Here is an 11,092-nt window from a genome sequence, read left to right as displayed (position 1 = left end):
CTGAGTTGAGACGTAGGCGCAGTAGATTCCGGATTGAGACGTAGCCGCAGTAGATTCCGAGTTGAGACCTAGCCACAGTAGATTCCGAGTTGAGACGTCGCCGCAGTAGATTCCGTGTTGAATCGTAGCCGCAGTAGATTCCGAGTTGAGAAGTAGCCGCAGTAGATTCCGAGTTAAGACATAGGCGCAGTAGATTCTGCGTTGAGACGTAGCCGCAGTAGATTCCGGATTGAGACGTAGCCGCAGTAGATTCCAAGGTGAATCGTAGCCGCAGTAGATTCCGAGTTGAGAAGTAGCCGCAGTAGATTCCTAGTTAAGACGTAGCCGCAGTAGATTCCGAGTTGAGACGTAGCCGCAGTAGATTCCGAGTTAAGACGTAGCCACAGTAGATTCCAAGTTAAGACGTAGCCGCTGTAGATTCCGAGTTGAGCCACAGGCGCAGTAGATTCTGACTTGAGATGTAGGCGCAGTAGATTCCGAGTTAAGACGTAGGCGCAGTGGATTCTGAGTTGAGTCATAGCCGCAGTAGATTCTGAGTTATGACGTAGGCGCAGTAGATTCCGAGTTGAGACGTAGGCGCAGTAGATTCCGAGTTGAGATGTAGCCGCAGTTGATTCCGAGTTGAGACGTAGGCGCAGTAGATTCTGAGTTGAGACGTAGGCGCAGTAGATTCCGAGTTGAGATGTAGCCGCAGTAGATTCCGAGTTGAGACGTAGCCGCAGTAGATTCTGAGTTGAGTAGTAGCCGCAGTAGATTCCGAGTTAAGACGTAGGCGCAGTAGATTCCAAGTGAGTCGTAGCCGCAGTAGATTCTGAGTAAAGAAGTAGCCGCAGTAGATTCCGAGTTGAGACATAGCCGCAGTAGATTCCGAGTTGAGATGTAGCCGCAGTAGATTACGAGTTGAGTCGCAGCCGCAGTAGATTCCGAGTTGAGACGTAGGCGCAGTAGATTCCGAGTTAAGACGTAGGCGCAGTAGTTTCTGAGTTGAGACGTAGCCGCAGTAGGTTCCGAGTTAAGACATAGGCGCAGTAGGTTCCGTGTTGAGACGTAGCCGCACTAGATTCTGAGTTGAGACGTAGCCGCAGTAGATTCCGTGTTGAATCGTAGCCGTAATAGATTCCGAGTTGAGACGTAGCCGCAGTAGATTCCGAGTTGAGATGTAGCCGCAGTAGATTCCGAGTTGAGTCGCAGCCGCTCTAGATTCCGAGTTGAGACGTAGCCGCAGTAGATTCCGAGTTGAGACTTAGCCGCAGTAGATTCCGAGTTGAGACGTAGGCGCAGAAGATTCTGAGTTGAGACGTAGGCGCAGTAGATTCCGAGTTGAGACGTAGGCGCAGTAGATTTCGAGTTGAGACGTAGCCGCAGTTGATTCCGAGTTGAGATGTAGCCGCAGTAGATTCCGAGTTGAGTCGCAGACGCTGTAGATTCCGAGTTGAGACGTAGCCGCAGTAGATTCCGAGTTGAGACTTAGCCGCAGTTGATTCCGAGTTGAGACGTAGCCGCAGTAGATTCCGAGTTGAGACGTAGCCGCAGTAGATTCCGTGTTGAATCGTAGTCGCAGTAGATTCCGAGTAGAGAAGTAGCCGCAGTAGATTCCGAGTTAAGACATAGGCGCAGTAGATTCCGAGTTCAGACGTAGGCGCAGTAGATTCCGAGTTAAGACGTAGCCGCAGTAGATTCTGAGTTGAGACGTAGCCGCAGTAGATTTCGAGTTGAGACGTAGGCGCAGTAGATTCCGTGTTGAATCTTAGCCGCAGTAGATTCCGAGTTGAGAAGTAGCCGCAGTAGATTCCGAGTTAAGACATAGGCGCAGTAGATTCGGAGTTGAGACGTAGCCGCAGTAGATTCCGAGTTGAGACGTAGCCGCAGTAGATTCCGTGTTGAATCGTAGCTGCAGTAGATTCCGAGTTGAGCCGTAGGCGCAGTAGATTCTGAGTTGAGACGTAGCCGCAGTAGATTCCGAGTTTAGTCGTAGCCGCAGTAGATTCCGAGTTGAGACTTAGGTGCAGTAGATTCCGAGTTGAGACGTAGCCGCAGTAGATTCCGAGTTGAGACGTAGACAGAGTAGATTCTGAGTTGAGTAGAAGTCGCAGTAGATTCCGAGTTAAGACGTAGGCGCAGTAGATTCCAAGTTGAGTCGTAGCCGCAGTAGATTGTGAGTAAAGAAGTAGGCGCAGTAGATTCTGAGTTGAGACGTAGCCGCAGTAGATTCCGAGTTGAGACGTAGCCGCAGTAGATTCCAAGTTGAATCGTAGCCGCAGTAAATTCCGAGTTGAGAAGTAGCCGCAGTAGATTCCGAGTTGAGCCGTAGCCGCAGTAGATTCCGAGTTGAGACGTAGCCGCAGTAGATTCCGAGTTAAGACGTAGCAACAGTAGATTCCAAGTTAAGACGTAGCCGCTGTAGATTCCGAGTTGAGCCGTAGGCGCAGTAGATTCTGAGTTATGACGTAGGCGCAGTAGATTCCGAGTTGAGACGTAGGCGCAGTAGATTCCGAGTTGAGTCGCAGCCGCTGTAGATTCCGAGTTGAGACGTAGCCGCAGTAGATTCCGAGTTGAATCGTAGCCGCAGTAGATTCCGAGTTAAGACATAGGCGCAGTAGATTCCGAGTTAAGACGTAGCCGCAGTAGATTCTGAGTTGAGACGTAGCCGCAGTAGATTCCGAGTTGAGACGTAGGCGCAGTAGATTCCGTGTTGAATCTTAGCCGCAGTAGATTCCGAGTTGAGAAGTAGCCGCAGTAGATTCCGAGTTAAGACATAGGCGCAGTAGATTCGGAGTTGAGACGTAGCCGCAGTAGATTCCGAGTTGAGACGTAGCCGCAGTAGATTCCGTGTTGAATCGTAGCTGCAGTAGATTCCGAGTTGAGCCGTAGGCGCAGTAGATTCTGAGTTGAGACGTAGCCGCAGTAGATTCCGAGTTTAGTCGTAGCCGCAGTAGATTCCGAGTTGAGACGTAGCCGCAGTAGATTCCGAGTTGAGATGTAGCCGCAGTAGATTCCGAGTTGAGTTGCAGCCGATGTAGATTCCGAGTTGAGACGTAGCCGCTGTAGATTCCGAGTTGCGACGTAGCCGCAGTAGATTCCGACTTGAGATGTAGGCACTGTAGATTCTGAGTTAAGACGTAGCCGCAGTAGATTCCGAGTTGAGACGTAGCCGCAGTAGTTTCCGAGTTGAGACTTAGCCACAGTAGATTCCGTGTTAAGACGTAGCCGCAGTAGATTCTGAGTTGAGACATAGCCACAGTAGATTCTGAGTTTAGCCGTAGGCGCAGTAGATTCTGAGTTGAGACGTAGGCGCAGTAAATTCCGAATTGAGACGTAGCCGCAGTAGATTCTGAGTTTAGACTTAGCCGCAGTAGATTCCGAGTTGAGACGTAGCCGCAGTAGATTCCGAGTGGAGACGTAGCCGCAGTACATTCTGAGTTGAGTAGTAGCCGCAGTAGATTCCGAGTTAAGACGTAGGCGCAGTAGATTCCAAGTTGAGTCGTAGCATTGGTAGATTCTGAGTAAAGAAGTAGGCGCAGTAGATTCCGAGTTGAGACGTAGGCGCAGAAGAATCTGAGTTGAGACGTAGGCGCAGTAGATTCCGGATTGAGACGTAGCCGCAGTAGATTCCGAGTTGAGACCTAGCCACAGTAGATTCCGAGTTGAGACGTAGCCGCAGTAGATTCCGTGTTGAATCGTAGCCGCAGTAGATTCCGAGTTGAGAAGTAGCCGCAGTAGATTCCGAGTTAAGACATAGGCGCAGTAGATTCTGAGTTGAGACGTAGCCGCAGTAGATTCCGAGTTGAGACGTAGGCGCAGTAGATTCCAAGTGAGTCGTAGCCGCAGTAGATTCTGAGTAAAGAAGTAGCCGCAGTAGATTCCGAGTTGAGACATAGCCGCAGTAGATTCCGAGTTGAGATGTAGCCGCAGTAGATTACGAGTTGAGTCGCAGCCGCAGTAGATTCCAAGTTAAGACGTAGCCGCTGTAGATTCCGAGTTTAGCCGTAGGCGCAGTAGATTCTGAGTTGAGATGTAGGCGCAGTAAATTCCGAGTTAAGACGTAGGCGCAGTGGATTCTGAGTTGAGTCGTAGCCGCAGTAGATTCTGAGTTATGACGTAGGCGCAGTAGATTCTGAGTTATGACGTAGGTGCAGTAGATTCTGAGTTGAGATGTAGCCGCAGTAGATTCCGAGTTGAGAAGTAGCCGCAGTAGATTCCGAGTTAAGACATAGGCGCAGTAGATTCTGAGTTGAGACGTAGCCGCAGTAGATTCCGAGTTGAGACGTAGCTGCAGTAGATTCCGTGTTGAATCGTAGCCGCAGTAGATTCCGAGTTGAGAAGTAGCCGCAGTAGATTCCGAGTTAAGACGTAGCCACAGTAGATTGCAAGTTAAGACGTAGCCGCTGTAGATTCCGAGTTGAGCCGTAGGCGCAGTAGATTCTGAGTTGAGATGTAGGCGCAGTAGATTCCGAGTTAAGACGTAGGCGCAGTGGATTCTGAGTTGAGTCGTAGCCGCAGTAGATTCTGAGTAATGACGTAGGCGCAGTAGATTCCGAGTTGAGACGTAGGCGCAGTAGATTCCGAGTTGAGATGTAGCCGCAGTAGATTCCGAGTTGAGACGTAGGCGCAGTAGATTCCGAGTTGAGATGTAGCCGCAGTAGATTCCGAGTTGAGACGTAGCCGAAGTAGATTCTGAGTTGAGTAGTAGCCGCAGTAGATTCCGAGTTAAGACGTAGCCGCAGTAGATTCCGTGTTGTATCGTAGCCGCAGTAGATTCCGAGGTGAGAAGTAGCTGCTGTAGATTCCGAGTTAAGACATAGGCGCAGTAGATTGCGAGTTCAGACGTAGCCGCAGTAGATTCTGAGTTGAGACGTAGCCGCAGTAGATTCCGAGTTGAGACGTAGGCGCAGTAGATTCCGTGTTGAATCTTAGCCGCAGTAGATTCCGAGTTGAGAAGTAGCCGCAGTGGATTCCGAGTTAAGACATAGGCGCAGTAGATTCCGAGTTGAGACGTAGCCGCAGTAGATTCCGAGTTAAGACGTAGCCGCAGTAGATTCCGAGTTAAGACGTAGCCGCAGTAGATTCCGAGTTGAGCCGTAGCCGCAGTAGATTCCGAGTTGAGACGTAGCCGCAGTAGATTCCGAGTTGAGACATAGGCGCAGTGGATTCCGAGTTGAGTCGTAGCCACAGTAGATTCCGACTTGAGACATAGCCGCAGTAGATTCTGAGTTGAGACTTAGCCGCAGTAGATTCCGAGTTGAGACGTAGGCGAAGAAGATTCCAAGTTGAGACGTAGCCGCAGTAGATTCCGAGTTGAGACGTAGCCGCAGTAGGTTCCGTGTTAAGACATAGGCGCATTAGGTTCCGAGTTGAGACGTAGCCGCAGTAGATTCCGAGTTAAGACATAGGCGCAGTGGATTCCGAGTTGAGTCGTAGCCACAGTAGATTCCGACTTGAGACGTAGCCGCAGTAGATTCCGAGTTGAGACTTAGCCGCAGTAGATTCCGAGTTGAGACGTAGCCGCAGTAGATTCTGAGTTGAGTAGTAGACGCAGTAGATTCCGAGTTAAGACGTAGGCGCAGTAGATTCCAAGTTGAGTCGTAGCCGCAGTAGATTGTGAGTAAAGAAGTAGGCGCAGTAGATTCCGAGTTGAGACGTAGGCGCAGAAGAATCTGAGTTGAGACGTAGGCGCAGTAGATTCCGGATTGAGACGTAGCCGCAGTAGATTCCAAGTTGAGACCTAGCCACAGTAGATTCCGAGTTGAGACGTAGCCGCAGTAGATTCCGTGTTGAATCGTAGCCGCAGTAGATTCCGAGTTGAGAAGTAGCCGCAGTAGATTCCGAGTTAAGACATAGGCGCAGTAGATTCTGAGTTGAGACGTAGCCGCAGTAGATTCCGAGTTGAGACGTAGCCGCAGTAGATTGCAAGTTGAATCGTAGCCGCAGTAGATTCCGAGTTGAGAAGTAGCCGCAGTAGATTCCTAGTTAAGACGTAGCCGCAGTAGATTCCGAGTTGAGACGTAGCCGCAGTAAATTCCTAGTTAAGACGTAGCCACAGTAGATTCCAAGTTGAGACGTAGCCGCTGTAGATTCCGAGTTGAGCCGTAGGCGCAGTAGATTCTGAGTTGAGATGTAGGCGCAGTAGATTCCGAGTTAAGACGTGGGCGCAGTGGATTCTGAGTTGAGTCGTAGCCGCAGTAGATTCTGAGTTATGACGTAGGCGCAGTAGATTCCGAGTTGAGACGTAGGCGCAGTAGATTCCGAGTTGAGTCGCAGCCGCTGTAGATTCCGAGTTGAGACGTAGCCGCAGTAGATTCCGAGTTGAATCGTAGCCGCAGTAGATTCCGAGTTAAGACATAGGCGCAGTAGATTCCGAGATAAGACGTAGCCGAAGTAGATTCTGAGTTGAGACGTAGCCGCAGTAGATTCCGAGTTAAGACGTAGGCGCAGTAGATTCCGTGTTGAATCTTAGCCGCAGTAGATTCCGAGTTGAGAAGTAGCCGCAGTAGATTCCGAGTTAAGACATAGGCACAGTAGATTCGGAGTTGAGTCGTAGCCACAGTAGATTCCGAGTTGAGACGTAGCCGCAGTAGATTCTGAGTTGAGACTTAGCCGCAGTAGATTCCGAGTTGAGACGTAGGCGCAGAAGATTCCGAGTTGAGACGTAGCCGCAGTAGATTCCGAGTTGAGACGTAGACGCAGTAGGTTCCGTGTTAAGACATAGGCGCATTAGGTTCCGAGTTGAGACGTAGCCGCAGTAGATTCCGAGTTAAGACATAGGCGCAGTGGATTCCGAGTTGAGACGCAGCCGATGTAGATTCCAAGTTGAGACATAGCCGCTGTAGATTCCGAGTTGAGACGTACCCGCAGTAGATTCCGAGTTGAGACGTAGCCGCAGTAGATTCCAAGTTGAGACGTAGCCGCAGTAGATTCCGAGTTGAGACGTAGCCGCAGTAGATTCTGAGTTGAGTAGTAGCCGCAGTAGATTGTGAGTAAAGAAGTAGGCGCAGTAGATTCCGAGTTGAGACGTAGGCGCAGAAGAATCTGAGTTGAGATGTAGGCGCAGTAGATTCCGGATTGAGACGTAGCCGCAGTAGATTCCGAGTTGAGAAGTAGCCGCAGTAGATTCCGAGTTAAGACGAAGCCGCAGTAGATTCCGTGTTGAATCGTAGCCGCAGTAGATTCCGAGTTGAGAAGTAGCCGCAGTAGATTCCGAGTTAAAACATAGGCGCAGTAGATTCCTAGTTAAGACGTAGCCGCAGTAGATTCCGAGTTGAGACGTAGCCGCAGTAGATTCCGAGTTAAGACGTAGCCACAGTAGATTCCAAGTTAAGACGTAGCCGCTGTAGATTCCGAGTTGAGTCGTAGCCGCAGTAGATTCTGAGTTATGACGTAGGCGCAGTAGATTCCGAGTTGAGACGTAGGCGCAGTAGATTCCGAGTTGAGTCGCAGCCGCTGTAGATTCCGAGTTGAGACGTAGCCGCAGTAGATTCCGAGTTGAATCGTAGCCGCAGTAGATTCCGAGTTAAGACATAGGCGCAGTAGATTCCGAGATAAGACGTAGCCGCAGTAGATTCTGAGTTGAGACGTAGCCGCAGTAGATTCCGAGTTGAGATGTAGCCGCAGTAGATTCCGTGTTGAATCTTAGCCGCAGTAGATTCCGAGTTGAGAAGTAGCCGCAGTAGATTCCGAGTTAAGACATAGGCGCAGTAGATTCGGAGTTGAGACGTAGCCGCAGTAGATTCCGAGTTGAGACGTAGCCGCAGTAGATTCCGTGTTGAATCGTAGCTGCAGTAGATTCCGAGTTGAGCCGTAGGCGCAGTAGATTCTGAGTTGAGACGTAGCCGCAGTAGATTCCGAGTTGAGTCGTAGCCGCAGTAGATTCCGAGTTAAGACGTAGCCGCAGTAGATTCCGAGTTCAGATGTAGCCGCAGTAGATTCCGAGTTGAGTCGCAGCCGATGTAGATTCCGAGTTGAGACGTAGCCGCAGTAGATTCCGAGTTGAGACGTAGCCGCAGTAGATTCCGAGTTGAGACGTAGCCGCAGTAGATTCCGAGTTGAGACGTAGCCGCAGTAGGTTCCGTGTTAAGACGTAGCCGCAGTAGGTTCCGAGTTGAGACGTAGCCGCAGTAGATTCCGAGTTGCGACGTAGCCGCAGTAGATTCCGAGTTGAGACATAGGCGCTGTAGATTCTGAGTTAAGACGTAGCCGCAGTAGATTCCGAGTTGAGACGTAGCCGCAGTAGTTTCCGAGTTGAGACTTAGCCGCAGTAGATTCCGAGTTAAGACGTAGCCGCAGTAGATTCTGAGTTGAGACATAGCCACAGTAGATTCTGAGTTTAGCCGTAGGCGCAGTAGATTCTGAGTTGAGACGTAGGCGCAGTAAATTCCGAGTTGAGACGTAGCCGCAGTAGATTCTGAGTTTAGACTTAGCCGCAGTAGATTCCGAGTTGAGACGTAGCCGCAGTAGTTTCCGAGTTGAGATGTAGCCGCAGTAGATTCTGAGTTGAGTAGTAGCCGCAGTAGATTCCGAGTTGAGACGTAGCCGCAGTAGATTCCGTGTTGAATCGTAGCCGCTGTAGATTCCAAGTTGAGAAGTAGCCGCAGTAGATTCCGAGTTAAGACATAGGCGCAGTAGATTCTGAGTTGAGACATAGCCGCAGTAGATTCCGAGTTGAGACGTAGCCGCAGTAGATTCCAAGTTGAATCGTAGACGCTGTAGATTCCGAGTTGAGACGTAGCTGCAGTAGATTCCGTGTTGAATCGTAGCCGCAGTAGATTCCGAGTTGAGAAGTAGCCGCAGTAGATTCCGAGTTAAGACGTAGCCACAGTAGATTCCAAGTTAAGACGTAGCCGCTGTAGATTCCGAGTTGAGCCGTAGGCGCAGTAGATTCTGAGTTGAGATGTAGGCGCAGTAGTTTCCGAGTTAAGACGTAGGCGCAATGGATTCTGAGTTGAGTCGTAGCCGCAGTAGATTCTGAGTTACGACGTAGGCGCAGTAGATTCCGAGTTGAGACGTAGGCGCAGTAGATTCCGAGTTAAGATGTAGCCGCAGTAGATTCCGAGTTGAGACGTAGCCGCAGTAGATTCTGAGTTGAGACGTAGGCGCAGTAGATTCCGAGTTGAGACGTAGCCGCAGTAGATTCCGAGTTGAGACGTAGCCGCAGTAGATTCTGAGTTGAGACGTAGGCGCAGTAGATTCCGAGTTAAGACGTAGGCGCAGTAGATTCCAAGTTGAGTCGTAGCCGCAGTAGATTCTGAGTAAAGAAGTAGGCGCAGTAGATTCCGAGTAGAGACGTAGCCGCAGTAGATTCCGAGTTGAGATGTAGCCGCAGTAGATTCCGAGTTGAGTCGCAGCCGCAGTAGATTCCAAGTTGAGACGTAGGCGCAGTAGATTCCGAGTTAAGACGTAGGCGCAGTAGATTCGGAGTTGAGACGTAGCCGCAGTAGGTTCCGAGTTAAGACATAGGCGCAGTAGGTTCCGTGTTGAGACGTAGCCGCACTAGATTCCGAGTTGAGACGTAGCCGCAGTAGATTCCGTGTTGAATCGTAGCCGTAATAGATTCCGAGTTGAGACGTAGCCGCAGTAGATTCCGAGTTGAGATGTAGCCGCAGTAGATTCCGAGTTGAGTCGCAGCCGCTCTAGATTCCGAGTTGAGACGTAGCCGCAGTAGATTCCGAGTTGAGACTTAGCCGCAGTAGATTCCGAGTTGAGACGTAGGCGCAGAAGATTCTGAGTTGAGACGTAGGCGCAGTAGATTCCGAGATGAGACGTAGGCGCAGTAGATTCCGAGTTGAGACGTAGCCGCAGTTGATTCCGAGTTGAGATGTAGCCGCAGCAGATTCCGAGTTGAGTCGCAGACGCTGTAGATTCCGAGTTGAGACGTAGCCGAGTAGATTCCGAGTTGAGACTTAGCCGCAGTTGATTCCGAGTTGAGACGTAGCCGCAGTAGATTCCGAGTTAAGACATAGGCGCAGTAGATTCTGAGTTGAGACATAGCCGCAGTAGATTCCAAGTTGAGACGTAGCCGCAGTAGATTCCAAGTTGAATCGTAGACGCAGTAGATTCCGAGTTGAGACGTAGCTGCAGTAGATTCCGTGTTGAATCGTAGCCGCAGTAGATTCCGAGTTGAGAAGTAGCCGCAGTAGATTCCGAGTTAAGACGTAGCCACAGTAGATTCCAAGTTAAGACGTAGCCGCTGTAGATTCCGAGTTGAGCCGTAGGCGAAGTAGATTCTGAGTTGAGATGTAGGCGCAGTAGTTTCCGAGTTAAGACGTAGGCGCAATGGATTCTGAGTTGAGTCGTAGCCACAGTAGATTCTGAGTTACGACGTAGGCGCAGTAGATTCCGAGTTGAGACGTAGGCGCAGTAGATTCCGAGTTAAGATGTAGCCGCAGTAGATTCCGAGTTGAGACGTAGCCGCAGTAGATTCTGAGTTGAGACGTAGGCGCAGTAGATTCCGAGTTGAGATGTAGCCGCAGTAGATTCCGAGTTGAGACGTAGCCGCAGTAGATTCTGAGTTGAGTAGTAGCCGCAGTAGATTCCGAGTTGAGACATAGCCGCAGTAGATTCCGTGTTGAATCTTAGCCGCAGTAGATTCCGAGTTGAGAAGTAGCCGCAGTAGATTCCGAGTTAAGACATAGGCGCAGTAGATTCGGAGTTGAGACGTAGCCGCAGTAGATTCCGAGTTGAGACGTAGCCGCAGTAGATTCCGTGTTGAATCGTAGCCGCAGTAGATTCCGAGTTGAGCCGTAGGCGCAGTAGATTCTGAGTTGAGACGTAGCCGCAGTAGATTCCGAGTTGAGTCGTAGCCGCAGTAGATTCCGAGGTGAGACGTAGCCGCAGTAGATTCCGAGTTCAGATGTAGCCGCAGTAGATTCCGAGTTGAGTCGCAGCCGATGTAGATTCCGAGTTGAGACGTAGCCGCAGTAGATTCCGAGTTGAGACGTAGCCGCAGTAGATTCCGAGTTGAGACGTAGCCGCAGTAGGTTCCGTGTTAAGACGTAGCCGCAGTAGGTTCCGAGTTGAGACGTAGCCGCAGTAGATTCCGAGTTGCGACGTAGCCGCAGTAGATTCCGAGTTGAGACATAGGCGCAGTAGTTTCCGAGTT

Source organism: Coturnix japonica, unplaced genomic scaffold, assembly GCF_054131305.1.
Source record: "Coturnix japonica strain WE unplaced genomic scaffold, WE-NBRP24 Scf051, whole genome shotgun sequence".
NCBI lineage: Eukaryota > Metazoa > Chordata > Aves > Galliformes > Phasianidae > Coturnix > Coturnix japonica.
Note: the sequence above shows the minus strand (reverse complement) of the source record.